The following is a 20746-nucleotide window of genomic DNA, read 5'->3' as shown; positions in this document are numbered from 1 at the left end:
TTTGTTCAATTATTATTTTTCCCATATTTAATATTGTGGATTCATAATGACATTAGATATACATAATATGTCATATGATGAATGCATTGTTTATTAGCACATTGAAAACATCGCATTGCATATTGTTTGGATCATTAAAATTGAATTAAATGCATTTTTTTATGTATCTCACTAAATTCTAGTTTCACATAGTGTCTCTATGCATACTCATTATATAGAATCATATGATAGTAATGAAAGTTCTTTTAATACAATGATTATACTATGTGTATCAACAACATGTAATAAGTCATGTGACAACTTGTTGATGGATTATATCTTGATTACTACTATAGTTTATCTTATCATTTAGGTAGTCAACCATTATAATTAATGCTATTTATGATTATGGAATTCAATTATTATGTAGATTGTTTTGAGATAATTATTATAATGTGGATTATGAAATTCAATTATCATGTGGAAATTGTACATGCAAAGAGTATTGATTAGCATTCATTTTTATCTTTTTGAGTTAAATATTTTAAAATATAAGAAATATCACCACCATTATAATAATGCATCTCACTTGTTTATCATCCTAATTTTTATCTAAAATGACATATTTTCTTAAAAAATTAGTGGTTTAAGCTTAGAATATAATATATATTATTTTATTTTTTAACATTTAATAATGAATGTAGGTCTATTAGAAGAAAATAATGATCTCAATTCAAGACACTAAAAGTAACAAAATATTAGAAAAACATACATGGTTTTTTTTAAATCAACAATTCTACTAACTAAATATAAAGATTTATCATCTAGAATAATTACGAACTTTCTTCTTAAAATCAACAATTCTATGTGACATCAACTAATTATAAAAATATAACATGGGCTCATAAAAAATGCATAAAACAACATACACATGTCAAATAAAACATCATGTACATCTACAACATATATGTATAAAATAAAGTTCGAGCAAATAAACAAAGTGTCAAATAAAACATCATGCACATGTCCAACATATATGTAAAAAATTATGTATTGTATATAAGCTCATCAAACATACACATACACATACACATACAATATATATATATATATATATCTTTGAATTAAAATGAGCTCTCTAGATATGTATCTATTTAAACCTTAAAATACTTGACTGTGAGCATGTGTAGGATCGGGAGGCTATGAATCTCCCAATGTCTCCAACATAATAGGACGTTGTATATAATTCAAAATTCAAATTGTGTTAACAATTTTTAAGTTAAAATACACTATTTAAAATCAATTAAATAATATGGTTGCAAAGAAAACAATTGATGCAGGAGCATCCCTGGTTCTTGGCAATCTCGCACAAACCAAAAACATTTTCTTTAGGTTTTGCAGCTTCAACATTTCTTTCTGTGTTTCTTTGCATTTGCACGCTAGATCTTACATAGATTGATTTTTCTTGTTTTCAACACTGCAGCAAACTGAGAGGGGGGGTGAATCAGTTTGCACAAAAACTCTATAAAATTTAAACTTAAATTCAGATTTGATAATTAATAGTTAAATCACAAATTAATACCACATCAATATCACACATAACACCAAGATTTTTTACATGGAAAACTTGGTTAAGGGAAAATCATGGTGGGAACCTACCCACAATGAGATAATACCCTGTTAAGAGTAAGTGAAATATTACAATGGGGAATGCACATGCATTTAGGCTCACTGTCTAGAGATCACTGCTCAAATATAATAAGGGATACAACCCTAGGGAAGACTCATTGTCTTACTAAAGATTCAGACAACAATTTGAATTATATGAATTGATAAAATAGCATCTCCTAATGCTTGATTATAGTTCCAATTAAGCACATATACTCAAACTCTTCTCTTACACATCTGCACACTCTTCTGCACTTCTTTGCTCTTCTCTTCTGCTACTAAGTGATCAATACAATATTTGCACGTGCAAATGCCTCTCACAAATGAATATTACATGAATATATACAAATCATCAACCTATATTTCAAGGTCGGTTAAACCCTCAATACAAATTACAAGATAATAACCTCACATGTTACAACAACATATGTGGACCAAAAGAATGTCGACTAAGACATAGTCTAGACCCAAATCATCACCACAATTATGAAACACCTCCAAGAATTGTGCCTTGAACATCCGCAACAAGATACAACTCCATAAATGTCATATAACACGAAGAACACCACCAGATCAAGAAAATGACCAATAACACGCACAATGATCAATATGGACCAACAACACAGATAAACCACAATCTAGGAACTTTCACAAGCAATGTGAATTGCACCACAATAATTGCAACAACTCGGATTACTAGAATCATCAACATCTCTTTACCAGAGCTCATGAACACAAACACAATTGACTGTCAACCTAAAATATTTTCTTGTGGAATTCCAAATCATGAACCACCAAAATTGAGGACACACCTGAATGCCCCAAATACTCTACCAAATCTGCAGACCAAGATATTGCAATTTTGGAGCAATGCAAAGCACGAACCAGAACATCAAATAACACGAACACTGAATAAAAAACTTCAATATCAAACCTCATACCTCAATCAAATCATCATGCAGACCACTAAAACTTATACTGAATCAACTAGAGATAAGAATCTCTAAACCTATTAAACCACAATAGCTAAATTGCAACACACTGAAAAAAACAATTCATTTAATTTAACTGCAACACTGGAACACACAAAAGAATATGTTGACATCAATGACAAAACACTATTCCAACAAACATCTCAACAATATAGAACAATCTCCCCCTTTGGCATTGATGGCAACATATGAATGTGAAAAAAAATCAATGCAAAGAAATAAATCAACAACAAACAACTCGCAACAAATTCCCCCTAAATTCAGCATAGGATATAGTAGTTTTTCACATGCCTCTCTCCCCCTTTGACAAAAATTCCAAAGACAAATCTCAACAATATCCACAATTGAACATCTGAACCACCATACTAACTAGTCCCCCTTAGTAGCAACCACCACTCATCAATCCGGAGCACAAAATATATCTGTAGAGTTCACCGGACTGATGCAACTCCATGCATCTTAGTTCTTATCAGGAGGGGCAATTACCCCTAGCTTCCCTCAGAGATATTCAAAAGTATCTTTATGCAAGGGCTTCGTGAATATATCTACAATCTATTCCTTAGTAGGTAGATACACTAATCTGACTTCCTTCTCATTCACCTTCTCTCTCAAGAAATGAAACTTATTTGATATATGCTTAGTCTTATAATGCAGCACTGGATTCTTGGAAATATTAATGACACTTGAATTATCACAATTTATAGCAATAGGCTCATCAAAAATAACTCTAATATCCTTGAACATTCGCTTCATCCAAATTACCTGAGTACAACTGCTAGCTGGAACAATGTATTCAGCTTCTGGAGTAGATAAGGAAATAGCATTTTGCTTTTTACTTGACCATGCATCTAGTCTATTTCTGAGGAAAAACGCACCACCTCTAGTACTCTTCCAGTCATCCACATCACTAGCCCAATTAGCATCTATAAAATCACTCAAGTTAAAGTCATCATCTTTAGGATACCACAAACCAAAATCAACTGTCCCTTTCAAATATCTGCAAATTCTCTTTATAGCAACAACATGAGATTCTTTAGGATCAACTTGAAATCTAGCAAAAAGACCAACAACATTCATAATATCAGGTCCAATCTGAGTCAAATACAACAATCCACCAATCATAGATCAGTATCTAGTCTAATCATCCTTTGTTAACTTACATCCAGTTACCATAGGAGTACCAATAGGATATCATCAAGACCAAACTTTTTCAACAATTCCTTGTGCATATCATTAACAAACTTCTTGCACAAGCCATCATTTACACCAAAAATAATGTCATCAACAAATACTTCAACAATTAAGATGTTATCGTTATCAATCTTGAAATACGGATTACTATCAGCGGTACCTTTATTGAATTCAAGCTTCATCAAATACATGTCCAATCTTGCATACCAGGCTCTAGGGACTTGTTTTAATCCATATAGTACTTTCTTCAACCTACACACCATATCCTTTTCCTTTGTCAACTAAGATCCATCTGGTTTCTCAATGTAAACTTCTTCTTCCAGCTCACCATTAAGAAAGGCTAACTTGATATCCATCCGATACACTTTAAAATCTTTGTAAGTAGCATAAGCAAGAAATAATCTAACAACTTCAATTCTAGCTATCGGAGGAAAATTCTCCTCAAAATCAACACCTTCCATCTATGATTAACCCTTACAAACAAGTCTAGCTTTATTCCTAACAACTTCACCTTGTTCATTCAATTTATTTCAAAATACCCACTTAGTTCCAATTACATTTTTATCTTTAGGTCTGGGAACTAAAATCCATGTATTATTCTTTTCAATTTCATTCAGGGCTTCTTCGATTGCTCTGACCCAATTTTCATCTTTACAAGCTTCATCAACATCCTTAGGTTCAATCTTAGAAATCAAGCAATACTCTTTAGCAATTGTTCTCCTAGTCATTAAAACTCGTTTCTTATCTCCTATGATTTGATTTTCTGAATGATTTAACTTTACATACCTGGGAGTCTTAGGATTATCTTTGTTTTTAGACTCTTGAACTCTCTCCTTTGCATTAGCTTCTACACCATTCTCAAGCTTTTCCAGAGCATTCTGAATTTGATTCTAGGTTTGCATTTATTTTCCTTTATCTGTACTAACATTTTGATCATCTAAATCATATCCGCAAGGTCTAGGTTGATACATATTTCCTTCATCAACTTTCACATTAAGACTTTTAACTATATTTCTCAATATTTTGTTATAACACCGGTAGGCCTTACTCTTAGTAGAATAACCAAGAAAAATTCCTTCATCACATCTAGCATCAAATTTTCCTAAGTATTCATCTCCTTTGATATAACATTTAATACCAAAAATTTTGAAATATCTAACAGTAGCATGACCAAACCACAACTCATAATGAGTCTTATCGGTGTCACCTTTGATATGGACTTGATTCAAGGTATATACTGCAGTATTTATAGCTCCTCTCTTGTAGATTTGCAGCACATTTTCTTCAACCAGCATTGTTCTAGCACCTTCTTGGACTGTTATATTCTTTCTCTCCACAATGCAATTCTGCTGAGGGGACCATGAAGCAGATAATTGCCTCTTCACCCCATGCTCTTCACAAAACAAATTAAACTCACTGAAGGTAAATTCTCCACCTCTGTCAAATCTCAGACACTTCAACTTCAATCTAGTCTCTGTCTCTACCATAGCCTTGAAAATATTGAACTTCTCCAATGCTTCAGATTTCTCCCTTAAGAAGGTAACCCACATGATCCTTGAAGTCATCAATCAGCAACATGAAGTACATGTCACCCTGTTAGCTTCTCACTCTAGGACCACACAAATAAGTATGAGAAAGATCTAATATTCTATTAGAAGTAAACAATTTTCTTTTCAGAGAAACCCTTGTCAACTTCCCTAACTAACACTCTTTACATACCAGATTAGAAGGCTTTACAATATTAGGCAGATCTCTCACAACTTGAGTGGAACTTATCTTAACGATGTAGTCAAAATTTACATGGCACATCCTTCTATGCCATAACCAACTTTCATCAACTTGAGCAATTAAGAAACTTTTACCACCAAAATTCAAATGAAAGATATTACGTTTAGTCTATGTACTTGATGCAATCTCAATTTCGGAGCTACTCAAGATCTTACATTTTCTATTCTTGAATTGCAAGTCATATCCCTTGTCAACCATCTATCCAACACTTAAAATATTATGCTTTGGACCTTCAACAAACAAAACATCATCAGTCTTATGCTTACCATCAAGAGAAATAAAACCTCTACCACGGATTATACCAGCTTTATCATCTCCAAATCTCACTATACCACCGTCATACTTTTCCATACTCACAAATTTACTCTTATCACGTATCATGTCATGAGAGAATCCACTGTCAATAACCCATTCCTCTTTCTCTTCAATTTTAGCAGCCAAAACTTCCTCTTCAACATTGCAGCTAGTATAATCAATAGTCACCAAATCTTCTTCCTTGATAGCAATGAACACCTATTCATCTCTCGATTTTCCCTTCTCAGACTCATCATCTATAACACCTTTGTCAGTAGCATAGTAACACTTCTTCTAATATTTAGGCTTGCAAGGCTTTAATGGCTTCGTAGGATTTCTATCTCTTTTCGAGCATCTAGAAGCAAAATGTCTAATCTTATTACATGAAAAACATTTAAGAGGCAAATTACCTTCATACTTACTGGCACCATTAGGCAATCTTCTAGCAATTAGGGCTTCAAGCTCTTCAATATCTCTCTCTTCTTCTTCAATCTCTTTCATCTCCTTCTCATATCTAGATATTCTTGTAGATATTTCTCCCAGGTCATACTTCTGCTACCTGGATACAATATCTTTGAATGCAGATTCAAATTTAGGAGGCACTTCACCAAATTCACTCAACCCAAAAGCAGTAACCTTTCCAATCAACATGTCTCTGGTCACATCTGTCACAATTCGGATCTCTTCTATAGCACAAGCCTTGTTCTTATTGGCAAGAGGCAAGGATCTCAACACTTTAGTTATAATCTCAGATTCTTCTAAAACTCCATCGGCACATCTAATGTTCAATACAAGCTTGTTCAGCCTTTGCATAAAGGATGTAATGTTTTCATCTTCTCCCATCTTCAACATCTCATACTTACCTCTCAGGCTCTGCATCTTAGGAACTTTCACATGACTATCACCTTCATATAAAGTCTCTATCTTATTCCAGATTTCATGCATGGTCTACAGATCCATTACATTATTCATCTTAGAATCTGTCAGGACACTCAACAATGCTTCCTTCTCTTTAATCTTGAGTTCAGGTTCCTTAACTTCATCTAGAGTAGTAGGGACATTCAGGGGAACATTATACACATTCTTAGTGATCTTCCAATAGTCTTCACCGATACACCTCAAATGGCATTCCATCTGGTTCGTCCATAGAGTATAATTTGTTCCATCGAATCTCAGACTATCTTTATTAAAAGAAAAGGTTGACATCTCGGATCTCCTCAAGTGGTCAAGCTTCTTATGGAGGATCTAGCTCTGATACCAATTGTTGGCAATAGTGCAACAAACTGAGAGGGGGAGTGAATTAGTTTGCACAAAAACTCTACACAATTCAAACTTAAATTTAGATCTGATAATTAACAGATTAACCATATATTAATACCACATCAATATCACACATAACACCAAGATTTTTTATGTGGAAAACCTAGTTAAGGTAAAAACCATGGTGGGAACCTACCCACAATGAGATAATACCCTATTAGGAGTAAGTTAAATATTATAATGGGGAATGTACATGCATTCAGGCTCATTGCCTAGAGCTCACTGCTCAAATACAATAAGGGCTACAGCCCTAGGGAAGACTCGTTGTCTTACAAAATATTTGGACAACAATTTGAATTACATGAATTGATAAAATAGCATCTCCTAATGCCTGATTATAGTTCCCGTTAAGAACATATACTCAAACTTTTCTCTTACACTTTTGCACACTCTTTCACACCTCTTCGCTCATCTCTTCTGCTACTAAGTGATCAATACAATATTCACACATGTAGATGCCTCTCACAAATGAATATTACATGAATATATAAAAATCATCAACCTATATTTCAATGTCAGCTAAAACCTCAATACAAATTACAAGATAATAACCTCACATGCTACAACAACATATATAGACGAAAACAATATCCGCTAAAACATAGTTTGGACCCAAATCATCACCGCAATTATGAAATACCTCCAAGAATTATGCCTCAAACATCTGCAACATGCTACAACTCCATAAATGTCACATAACACGAAGAACTCCACCAGATCAAGAAAATGATTAATAACGTGCACAACGATCAATACGGACCAACAAGATGAATAGAACATGGTCTAGGAACTTTCACAAGCAATGTAAATTGCACCACAACAACTCGAATTACTAGAATCATCAACATCTCTTTACCAAATCTCAAGAAAACCAACACAATTAACTGTAAACCTGAAAGAGTCTCTTGTGGAATTCCAAATCATGAACCACTAGAATTGAGGAAACACCCGAACATCCCAAATGCTCTGCCAAATCCATAAACCAAGATATTGCAATTCTGGAGCAATGCGGAGCACAAACCAAAACATAGAATAGCATGAACACTAAATAAAAAACTTCAATACTGGAACTTATAGCTCAATCAAATCATCATGTGAACCACTGAAACTTATACTAAATCAACTAGAGGTAAGCATCTCTAAACCCTTTAAACTAGAATGACTCAATTGCAACACACTGACAAAAACAACTCATTTAATCTAACTGCAACACTGGAACACACAAAAGAATATGTTGACATCAATGACAAAACATTGTTCTAGAAAACATCTCAACAATATCCAACACATCTACCTTATCCTAAGTTTGTGGGAAATTTGGATCTTTTCCAAAAAGCTATCGCTTCCGGAATTTGGGATAGTTTTCTAGCTCAAAGCATTGGAACCGCTTGGACCTATTTGATAATGGAGAATCTTGTGGATCTTTTTTGTAGCTTGTGGAGCCTAATTTAATTGCTTCCAATGTTCCTTGGCCTGTGAATGACCTTCCCTTGGGTCTACACATCATTCTATGTTGTTTCCAGAGGGATTCTTTTGGTAGAGGCCAGCCTGGTTGTTTTACACGTTACATCTTCTTTATCGGCATTTGTTCCATCTTCGGCCAATATGGATCATCCTTGAGATATGAATTTCATATAAATCAATGTAATCAAGCAGATAGACACAATCTTTGGCAAGTAAGATAGGGATAGGAGTTCTGGAGCTGGCTTGCATTCTTGCTTGAGTCTGAATGTTGTATTTGAGCATGTTTTTAATCAGGCTTGTGTGCCAAATCTTGTAAGCCCACATGTTGCTAGCTAGTTGTACTTGAATTCTTGATATAATATAAATCTCATTTTGCATTGCCTCCATCACGTTGAGTTGTTTATGTTGTGTTTCAATTACTACACAATCCAAACTATTGTCTTTGAGGACTTACTCCTGTCATGACTGCACCAAGTGGTATCAAAGAAATTTTTCATTCTTGAGATTGTGAAGTCGTGTAAGAATTTTGTTGTGGCATGACGGATTGCAGATCCAGCCTACAACTGCAGCGGACTTACGTAAAAATGGCCCGAAGAGGAAATATTAGAGGTGGTGGAGCATGTGGAAATGCAAACCCTTTTGTGATGGAAACGTTGAGAGGAATTGAAGCCTAATTGGAAGCTATTGAAATGGCCCAAAGAAGAAGTTGACATGTTGAAGATGTGAGCGATGATGAAGAAGAAGAAGTGGGAGTGGGAGAAGTAGGAGAAAATCCACCGATGAACGATCTGGATGAAGAGAGGTTCATAAGAGCCTTAACAAGAGTGAATACCAGACCACATTTTAACCCACCGAACTATGATGGCAAGTTAGATTCGGATGAATTTCTCGATTGGATTACGGAGATGCAAAAATATTTCAATTTTTAGAACACTGTTGAAGACAAGAAGGTAATATATGCTTTCTCTAAGTTGAAAGGACATGCATCTCTTTGGTGGGAACATTTGCAGGTAGATAGACAAAGAAGAGGTAAAGAGAAGATTAAATCTTGGGAGCGGATGGTTAACAAGTTAAAATCAAAGTTCATGCATGTCGATTATCAAGTAAATCTGTTCCGAAATTTGCAGAACTCAAAGCAGAATGAATCTAGTGTGAAGGAATATACTGAAGCATTTTATAAGTTGAATATTAGATCCAAACATACTGATGATGAGATTGATCAAGTTGCTAGATACCTGAATGGATTGCGGATGTCTATACAGCATGAACGTAGTCTAATCAAATTGTAGAGTATTGAGGAAGCTTATCAATATGCCCTAAAAGCATAAGAGAAGCTGAACAAAAGACATGAGTAGAAGAAAAGAGGTAGAGGAGGAATATTTCAAGGAGGAAGGGCCTATACCGAAGGAAGAGGACCCTGTGCGGATTAGAACAAAGACAAGGAAACTAACAGAGATGGTAGTTCATACTGGAAGAATGACAAAAAAATTTACCAAAGGAGAGAAATTAATGGTTGCCAGAATGAGGGTTATGAAAATGAAGAAAGAAGACAAGATAAGAGAGTGTTTAGAGGAACCTTCTTTAAGTGTGGAGGAGAAGGACATCGTTCTTTTGAATGTAAGAAGACAGAGAATACTCGAAGAGCAACATTGGTGGAAGAAGAACTTGCCAGACCAACTAACAAACTAGAAGATGGAGAATTATTGGTGATGAGGAGAGCATTATGCCACACCGGAGATGATCAGGAGCCCTTGTAGAGGGGGATTTTTTTCAAGACAAGATGTAAAGTAGTCAGTAAGTGTTGTAAAGTTATATTTGATAGTGTAGTTTAGATAACCTTGTTTTAGAGGAGATGGTGACTAATCTGAATTTGGAGAGATTGAAGTGCCCTAACCCTTATCAGATAGAATGGATTCAAGATAATCATAAGATACTAGTAAGTGAATAATTTTTTGTAAAATTGAAGATTGGATATTATCATGATGAAGTTTTGTGTGATATTATTCCTATGGATATATGTCATATCTTGTTGGGTAGACCTTAGCAGCATGATAAACAGACAATTCATGATGGAAGGAAGAACATATACACTATTGCGGAAAATGAGATGAAACAAACCTTGTTGCCCTTGGAGGAGCCTCTTAAGAGTGAAGTTTGTACTAGTGCTAGGATTTGTTTAGTGGATGGAAGGAAATTCCTGGATGGGATGAGACATGAGAATGTGTTTTTCTTTAGTCCCTAAGAATACTGAAAAATCCAATGCATGAAGAAGAACAATCGGAGGAGATAAAAGAGTTGTTGACAGAATATGGAGACATTATTTCAGATAATGTACATGATGGATTACCACATGTGAGAAGTATCAATCATTGCATGGACTTGATTCGTGGAGCTAGTTTGCCTAATAAAGCAGCACACTAGATGACACTAGCAAAAAATAAGGAGTTGAATAGACAAGTGCAGGAGTTGTTGAAGAAAGGTTTGATCCGAGAAAGTTGAGCCCTTGTGCAGTTCCAACAATATTAGAACCTAAGAGGAAAGGAGAATGGAGGATGTGCACCAACTCTAGAGCAATAAACAAGATCATAGTGAAGTGAAGATTTCCCTTGCCTAGGATGTATGAGATAATGGATTGTTTAAGTGGAGCCAGATACTACACAAAGATAGACTTAAAAAAGTGGATACCATCATATTAGAATCAGACAAGGAGATGAGTGGAAGACATCATTCAAGACAAATGAAGGATTTTATGAATGGTTGGTGATGCCTTTTGGACTGACTAATACACCGAGTACTTTCATGAGGTTGATGAATGAGGTATTGAAGAAATTATTGGGTAAGTTTGTTATTGTGTACTTAGATGACATCTTGATTTTCAATAGGACAAAGGAAGAACATATGTTGAATTTGAGACAAGTTTTGCAGAGATTGAGAGGAGAGGGGTTGCTGACAAACATTAAGAAGTGCAGTTTCATGAAGGAAGAGCTAGTCTATTTGGGGTTTGTGATATTTGTGGATGGATTGAAGATGGATCCTAAAAAAGGTAAGATAAATCAGTGAATGACCTACACCAAAAAGCATTGGGGAGATAAGATCATTTCATGGATTGGCTACTTTCTACTGGAAGTTCATTAGAAATTTTAGTTCAATTTGTAGTCCTATGATAGAAGCAATGAGGGGAGATAGGAAGGATTTTAAGTGGACATCTGGAGAAAATAAGAGTTTTGAGTTGTTGAAGCAAAAGGTGATAGAGTGGCCTGCGTTGGCTTTACCAGATTTTAGCAAAGTATTTCAGGTAAATTGTGATGCAAATGGGAATATGATTGGAGCAATGTTAAGTCAGGAAGGAAGATTGGTAGCATATTTCAGTGAGAAATTGAATGATGCTAGAAGGAGATATTTTGTGTATGATCAAGAGTTTTATACCATAATTCAAGCATTAAAGAAGTGGAGACATTATTTGTTTCATAAGGAGTTTGTGTTGTATATCGATTATCAGGCTTTGCAGTACTTGAACAATCAAGGTAAGTTGAATCAGAGACACATGAGATGGGTGGAGTTCTTGTAGAGTTACACCTTTAATTTGAAGCATAGAAGTGGGAAGTTAAATAAAGTTGTTGATGCCTTGAGTAGGAGAAACTTGCTGATAGAGATGAGAGTGGAGGTATTGGGTTTTGAGGAGTTGAAAATTTTGTATTAGGATGACCTGGGTTTTGTAGAACCTTGGAGAGCTTGTAGAGAATAAATTATGGTGGACAGGAGCAAGTGGCTAGATTATTTCATTCAAGATGAGATGTTGTTCATAGGAACTCACTTGTGCATACCTAGGAGCTCTTTGAGGGAGAATCTGATAAAAGAGAAGCATAGTGGTGGATTAGCAAGACACTTGATGTTGATAAGACGATAGCCTTGGTTAGTGAGAATTACTTTTGGTCTCAAATTAATAAGGATGTCAGGAAATTTATGCAGAACTGTAGAATTTGTTAACTTGCAAAAGGTAGCAATTAAAATATTGGATTGTATTAGCCTTTGACATTTCCAAAAAGACCTTGGGAGGACATAAGCATGAATGTCATACTTGGATTACCTAAGACACAGAGAGAAAATGAAACTATATTTGTGGTGGTGGATAGATTCTCAAAGATGACATATTTCATACCCTATAAGAAGACAACAAATGCAGTTCATATAGCTGACCTATTTTTCAAAGAGGTGGTGAGACTACATGGATTACCTAAGAGCATAGTTTCTGACAGAGACACTAGTTTGTTGGGTATTTTTGGAGGACAATTTGGAAGAAGATGAAGATAGATTTAAAATTTAGTTCTACTTTTCACCCACAAACTAATGGACAAATAGAAGTAGTAAATAGGAGTTTGGGAAATTTGTTGAGATGTTTAGTTGGAGAGAAAACTAGAAGTTGGGACTTGATCCTTACACAAGCAAAGTTCACCTACAACAATTTAGTGAAGAGGAGTACTAGAAGAACACCCCTTGAGATTGTTACCGGGATACACCATAAAGGCATATCAGAGTTGAGAGACATCAGTAATTAAGTTAAGAGGAGTGCAGAAGCAAAGGAATTTGCAGAATATATGAAGACAATGCATACTCAAGTTAAGCAACATTTGGAGGACATGAACAACAAGTATAAGGAGAAAGTAGATGAAAAGAGGGGACACAAGGAATTTGAAGTTGGAGATGAAGTGATGGTATATCTTAGAAAAGAAATATTTTCAGTTGGAACCTGTAATAAGTTGAAGATGAGGAACCTAAAATGGATATGAAGTGGAGTTACCAGATGCTTTGGGTATTTCACCTATATTCAACATTGCAGACCTTCATCAGTATCATGAGGCAGACTTCAGTGAAGACAGTGCATTAGACTTGAAGACAATGCATTAGACTTGGAGAAGAAGATGCCCCAAAGGGTATTGGACCAGATTGAAGATATTTTGGATGATAGAATTGGGCACAACACCCAAGACAAACAATACAGAGAGTATCTTATGAAGTGGAAGGGAAGACTAGTAGAAGACTCACCATGGATTTCTCCGAAAGAGGCAGACCATCTTGGTTTTCCTCTGACCCCTGCCAAATGAGGGACTCACTTTTTCATCAACCCCAGATGTCTAATGTAGGAGCATCCCTAGTTCTTGGCAATCATGCATCCACCAAAAATATTTTCTTTTTGTTTTGCTTTTTGTTTTGAAACTTCTGCATTTCTTTGCATTTTCACACCAGATCTTGCGAAGCAGGATTTTGCTTGTGGACATGTTCATCTACCTTATCCTAAGTCCACAGGACATTTGGATCTTTTCTGACAAGTTATCGCTTCCAAAATCTAGGATAGTTTTCTAGCTCAAAGCACTAGAACCGCTTGGACCTATTTGCTAATGAAAAATCTTGCAGATATTTATCATAGCTTGTGGAGCCTAATTTTGTTGCTTCCAACATTCCTTGGCTTATGGCTGACCTTCCCTTGGGTCCGCACATCATTCTATGTTGTTTTCGGAGGGATTACTTTGGTGGATGCCGACTTGGTTGTTTTACACGTTACATCTTCTTCATCGACATTTGTTTCATCTTGGGATGACATGGATCATCCTTGAGCTATGAAATGTCATATAAATCAATGTAATCAAGTAAATAGACACAAGTTTTGGCAAGTAAGCTAGGGATATGAGTTTTGGAGTTGGCTCGCATTCTTGCTTGAGCCTGGATGTTGTATTTGAGCATGTTCGTAATCAAGCCTGTGTGCCGAATCTTGTAAGCCCACATGTTGTCGGCTAGTTGTACTTGAATTTTTGATATAATATAAATCTGATTTTGCATTGCCTCCATTGTGTTGATTTGTTTGTGTTGTGTTTCAATTGTTGCATGGTCTGGACTATTCTCTTTTAGGACTTAATACTCTTGTCATGACTGCACCAACAATGTACCTCATGTGACTCTAAGACTCTCCTAATCCTCTTGACCTCAGATGAATGGAAGGACATGTGGTCAATGTCTATATCTAGAGATGCATCATCTAAGTCAACAAGCAAACTAGTATAGTAGCCTCGACCTTGAGTGAGAGGTGTAAAATCATATTGCCTATGATGTGGGCGGGGTTATAGGAACATGCGGAAGTGGTATATGTTGTGGGGGATCAAGTGTGGGATCGATTAGTGTAGGTTGAGGAGGAGGTGTGGGATCAACTAATGTCTTTGGAAAAGGGGTTGTAGGATGCATTGGAATATCCTCATCTCTCCTCATATCACCCCAAAATGCTTTGCCACCATGGCTTCTAGATCCACCTCTATGAAGATGTGGTCTCATATGTGACGATACAGAGTCGAGTGGGATCAACCTCTATCAACCGTGCAATGTCAAGGGGAGATGGTATGTCTGCACAGATGTAAGGATCATAACTTCTTGATCACACATTTGTAGCCTAAGGAATGGTAGTCTACGACTGCAACAAATATCTCTCGACATGATCAGATGACATTTGATCGACCCGAGTGGCAATGTGTGCAATGTTGGAGAAAATGTCTCACCTGGCACAATCAGTTGTTGTACCTGTTGCCTATACTAATTCCAAACATTTTTGTAGAACCAAAAGGTTTGGACCAATTAATGCCCATTTATTAACAAGCACTGGTGCATCAGGTGATCTATATTTATCAAGAGCCTCCCTCTCCCCTGCCCAACATGTGATGCTATATTTGTGTAATCTACATCCAACTGCATGTCAAACTCTGCAAACAATTTTTCGCGAAAATAAAGTAGCAACTCATCCTTTTGTGGCCATCTATGATGATATGCCAACCATCTAGGATAGATGAATGGCGCCACAAGTGGATCACTTCATCTGGTGACTAAATAAGCCCTGACCTTACAGTCTCTCCCTGCATAATAGGGGGACATGGTAAGCACTTGTGTTGTAGATGCATCCTTTGAGATGGTTTTCCATATCATCGTGCCAATCACACTATGAGAGAGAGAACTATAGAAAGAGTCTATGGATATATCATCATATGGATTATATGATTGAATAGTTTCAATCATATTTAATAACTCATCTCTAATGATGTGTGTCTTGCCCCTATTTGGTTGGACAGGAGCATTCTATAATGTATTATCAAGATGATGTAGGGCACGCTATAGAGCCTGAAGGGTTTAAACAAAATGTTGAGCCCTATCATCATTACCATCCAAGGGCATTTGACTAGATTAACTAGATGTCTAGTCACCCTCGCGATGAACACTACCCTCAGATGGATGATCAACCACGTGGAAAATATTTGCATGTGTAGTTATACAAGCAAAGAATTTTAAAACTAATTTAAAGTAATTCAAACCGATTCTGAATACTATTTTAAAATAATTCAAACATATTTGAAAATATACAATTCTAATTTAAAGTAATTCAAACTAATTGAAACTATTTTAAACTAATCCAAACAAATTTCAAAATGATACAATTATAATTTAAACTAATTCAAACTAATTTGAAAATGATGCAATTTACTAATTGAATATAAAACATTTGATACAAATTACTTTAAAGAAACATTAAAACTAAATACACATACATACACATACACACATACATACATATATACATATATACATAGAAACACGTACATACATACATGTACATGCATGCATGCTTACATACATATACATAGACACATAATACATGCATATACATAGACACATAATACATACATACATACATACATATACATAGACACATAATACATACATACATACATACACACACACATAATACATACATACATACATACACACACACATATACACATACACATACACACATACACACATACATACATACATACATACATATACATATACATACACACACACATACATACATACATACACATAAATACGTACACATACATATACATATACATACTATACATATACACACATACACTATTTTAAACTAATTGAAACTATTTTAAACTAATTCAAACAAATTTCAAATAATACAATTCTAATTTAAACTAATTCAGGCTAATTTGACAATGATGCAATTTACTAATTGAATATAAAACATTTGATACAAATTACTTTAAAGAAACATTAAAACTAAATACACATACATACACGTACACACACATACATACATATATACATAGAAACACATACATATACAGTTTCCTTGCAACAATGATTAATTCTTTGTGGACCCTGACTTCTAATAATTAAAAGATTTATTAAGTTTGTTTCAACACTCCCTCTTAGCTAGGGAAGATAAATGGAGATCTATGTAAACAAATCATCTAATTATATAGCATCACATTTCTCATAATAGAATGTATTACATGACCTCGTAATACCAAAGATCAAGTCACATATGCTCGTGACATGATGTATCACCTAACACGTGATACAAAAATATATCACATCATCTACTGATATAGAGATATCACATAGCACATGATATCAGTATCGCATAACATGCAATACCTTGGATATAAAATAATTTGAGAATATTGAATTCTCTTATATCCAGGTCATGGTATGTGCACTGACATTACGTCACATAATGTCTACCATAACATATCATGGCACATCCATGAGCCAAGATGATATCAAGTCAGAATGATATCAACATTACAAGATCGTCACCTTGTAATGTTCAGTACAAGTGTTCATTATCTAAAAAATCGTCACCTCTTAGAAATGGACACAGGGGGAGGAGCCCATAAAGTCATAACACGACAAAAGAAGTTTACACATTAAACATCTTATATATTAGTACAAATTATAAAGTAAATTGCAATTCAATCATACCAAGTCCTTTCTTGAAGTGTTCAACTTTTACTCTAGATAGAGGCTTGGTCAGTATGTCTGTTGTCTGGTCTCCTGTACTGATATGCTGCAACTGAATCACATTCCTATCCACCATATCTCTCATATAGTGGTAAGGAATCTCTATGTGTTTGGATCTATCATGAAATACAGGGTTCATGGAGAGTTTTATACAACTCTGGTTATCACAAAGAATTATAGTAGGCTTCAATGGCTCACCGAATAATCCCACAAGTAGTTTTCTAAGCCATACAGCTTCTCGTGCAGCCATGGAAGCTGTGATACATTCGGCCTCTGTAGAACTCTTAGCTATTGAAGATTGTTTCTTGCTAATCCAAGATATCATGGCTGAACCCAAATTGAAGCAGCATCCTGAGGTGCTTTTCATGTCAGTCACACTTCCAGCCCAATCTGAATCAATGAACCCATGAAGATCCAAATCAACTTTCTCATACTTGAGTCCATAGTTAAGAGTACCTCAAAGGTATCTCATAATATGTTTCACAGCCATAAGATGTATCCCCTTAGGTTCACACATGAATTGGCTCAAGGCATTTACTGGATAACAAATATCAGGTCTAGTATTGACCAAGTACATTAACAATCCAAACATTTGTCTATAGAGAGTGGGATCTACCAATGGGGAATCTGTTGCTGCCTCCTTCAATTTGTGAAGATTAGTTTCCATAGGAGAAGACATGGGTTTGCCGTTCATCATACCAAATCTCTTCAATATGTCTAAGGTGTATTTTCCTGGATTAAGCACAATAATGTCAGAGTTTTGCCAAACTTCCAATCCAAGAAAGTAATGTAGAAGGCCTAAATCCTTCATATCAAACTCCTTTTCAAGGTCTTTCTTACATTGTTCAATAAGGTGATCTTCTCCTGTAATCAGAAGATCATCAACATATAAGATCAATATCAGCATATCACCTTTGACTTTCTTGAAGTATAGATTTGGATCTGCATCACTCTTTGAGAATCCCAATCCCCAAAAATAGTTGTCAATTCTTTCATACCAGGCCCTAGGAGCCTATTTTAAACCATATAGGGCTTTCTTTAATCTGCACACGTGTCTCTGCATTGTGGATCTCAAACCGTTCTGGCCTAGGCACAATTTCCCACACATCATTGTTAAGTATGGATGTATATCTTCAAACATTGCATCTTTCCAAACTTGATGTTTAAGAGCTTCTAGTACACTAGAGGGTTCTGATTTGGAGAGATCATTCATAAGGGCTACATAGCTAGAAAATCTTCGGGGCCTCTTACTTTCTCTAAAAGTCCTTGAAGGAGCTGCAAAGTCCCTTGCATTCTCCATTGTTTTGTGAGCCGATAGAGGTCTTAGGGATTTCTTGGGGAGGCATTTGTACTTCATTTTCTTCTGAACACTCCCTCTGAATCTCAGGAGTGGGATCCTCTTCTAGGTTTGAAGATGGGGCATAGATTTCTGACTCAATAGAGTATTTAGCTCTTTTGAAGGTTGTCTTTTTCAAATATAACATCTCTATTAAGTTCAATATTGCTATGTCCAGGTACAAAAATTATGTAAGCTTTAGAGGTTTCACTATATCCAACAAAGATTCCTTTTCTTCCAGAGGGTTCTGGTTTTGTCCTTTTCTCTTTAGGTATGTGAAAGTAAACAGGGCAGCCAAATATTCTAAAGTGGGTGATATCTGGCTTTATCTCGATGAAGACTTCTTCAGGGGTCTTGTCTTCAATGTGGGAATGAGGACATCTATTTTGTATGTAAACAGCAGTGTTGGAGGCTTCTGCCCAAAGGAGTTTCTAAGTTCTGATCAAGGAGCATGGCTTTGGCTGCTTCTACAATGGTTCTATTTTTCCTTTCAACAACCCCATTTTGTTGGGGGTTGTAAGGAACTGTGAACTCCCTCTTAATCCTAGCTTCTTTACAAAATTCCCTAAAGATGTCTGAGATATATTCCCTCCCATTATCAGTTCTTAGGACTTTTGTTTTCTTTTCGGAAAAGTTTTCAGAGAGGGATTTGAATTCCTTAAATCTCTTGAGAATCTCTTTAGATTCTTTACGTTTAAGGAAGTAGATCCAGGTCTTCCTGCAGAAGTCATCAGAGAATATTACATAATAAAGGAACCCTCCTAATGATGGTACAGACAATGGCCCACATAGGTCAGAATGAACTAGTTCCAAAACATTGCTCGTTTTCCTAGAACTATTCTGAACGGAACTCTTAGTATTTTTGCCTAGGGCACACCCCTTACATATACCGGAATGGTATTGTTTTAAATTAGGCAAACCAATTACTAATTTTTCCATTGAACATAAAGCACGAAAGTTTAAATGACCTAATCTTCTATGCCAAATTTCATTTGAATCTGAAATCTCATGTAGTAGGGCTAGGTTAGATTCAGTACATACGTCGTATAAGTAGCATTTTCTATGCCCTATCGTTATAGCCTTCTTGATGGAAGAGTTTTGTGGCCATGCTAGAACTTTACCATTCATGAAGGTTATTTTGTACCCATCATCTTCAAGTGCAGATATGGAGATTAAGTTTCTCTTGATGCTAGGAACGAATAGGACTCCGGTGAGTTGGAGGGACATGTCAGATTTCAGCTTAATGGTGTAGGTACCGACGCCTTTCACTGGATGTGCAGAGTCATCACCAATTGTTACTTCTTCATCAATTTCTTCTAACATGGAATCCAATAATTCTCTATACCTAGTTATGTGTCTTGAAGACCCATTGTAAGTGTTAGATTTATTGGATACTCGACTAGAGAGGGCAGAGTAAAATACATGCTTCTCGAAGTCATGTTCTTCCCTTTTCACTTTTACAAATGTAGCTTGTTGTTTGATTCTATTCGAACATTTCGCTGCATAGTGCCCATATTGATCACACCTAAAGCACTGAATGTGGGAGATGTCTTTCTTAGATGACCCTTTCTCACGTCGGTTCTTCCTCTTCTTGAAATGTTTCTTCTTGCTTTTCTTGTTGGAGTTTGTATTTAGTACATGGAGATCTTCATCTATATTCTTTTGTTTGATCCCTTTCTTATTTAACCTTGACTTCTCTTGAAGACAATCTGCTCTTAGCCTCTCAAATTTCGGATATTTAACCTTTGCACTGATACCTTAGACGAATGTTTCCCATGTACTAGGCAACCCATGTAAGGCAATGAGTGTTAACTCTTTGCTTTGGATCTCATATCCAAGTGTTGCCAGTTCATCCCTTAGG

Source organism: Cryptomeria japonica, chromosome 11 (assembly GCF_030272615.1).
Source record: "Cryptomeria japonica chromosome 11, Sugi_1.0, whole genome shotgun sequence".
In the NCBI taxonomy this organism is placed as follows: Eukaryota; Viridiplantae; Streptophyta; class Pinopsida; order Cupressales; family Cupressaceae; genus Cryptomeria; species Cryptomeria japonica.
This window is presented reverse-complemented; position numbering follows the sequence as displayed.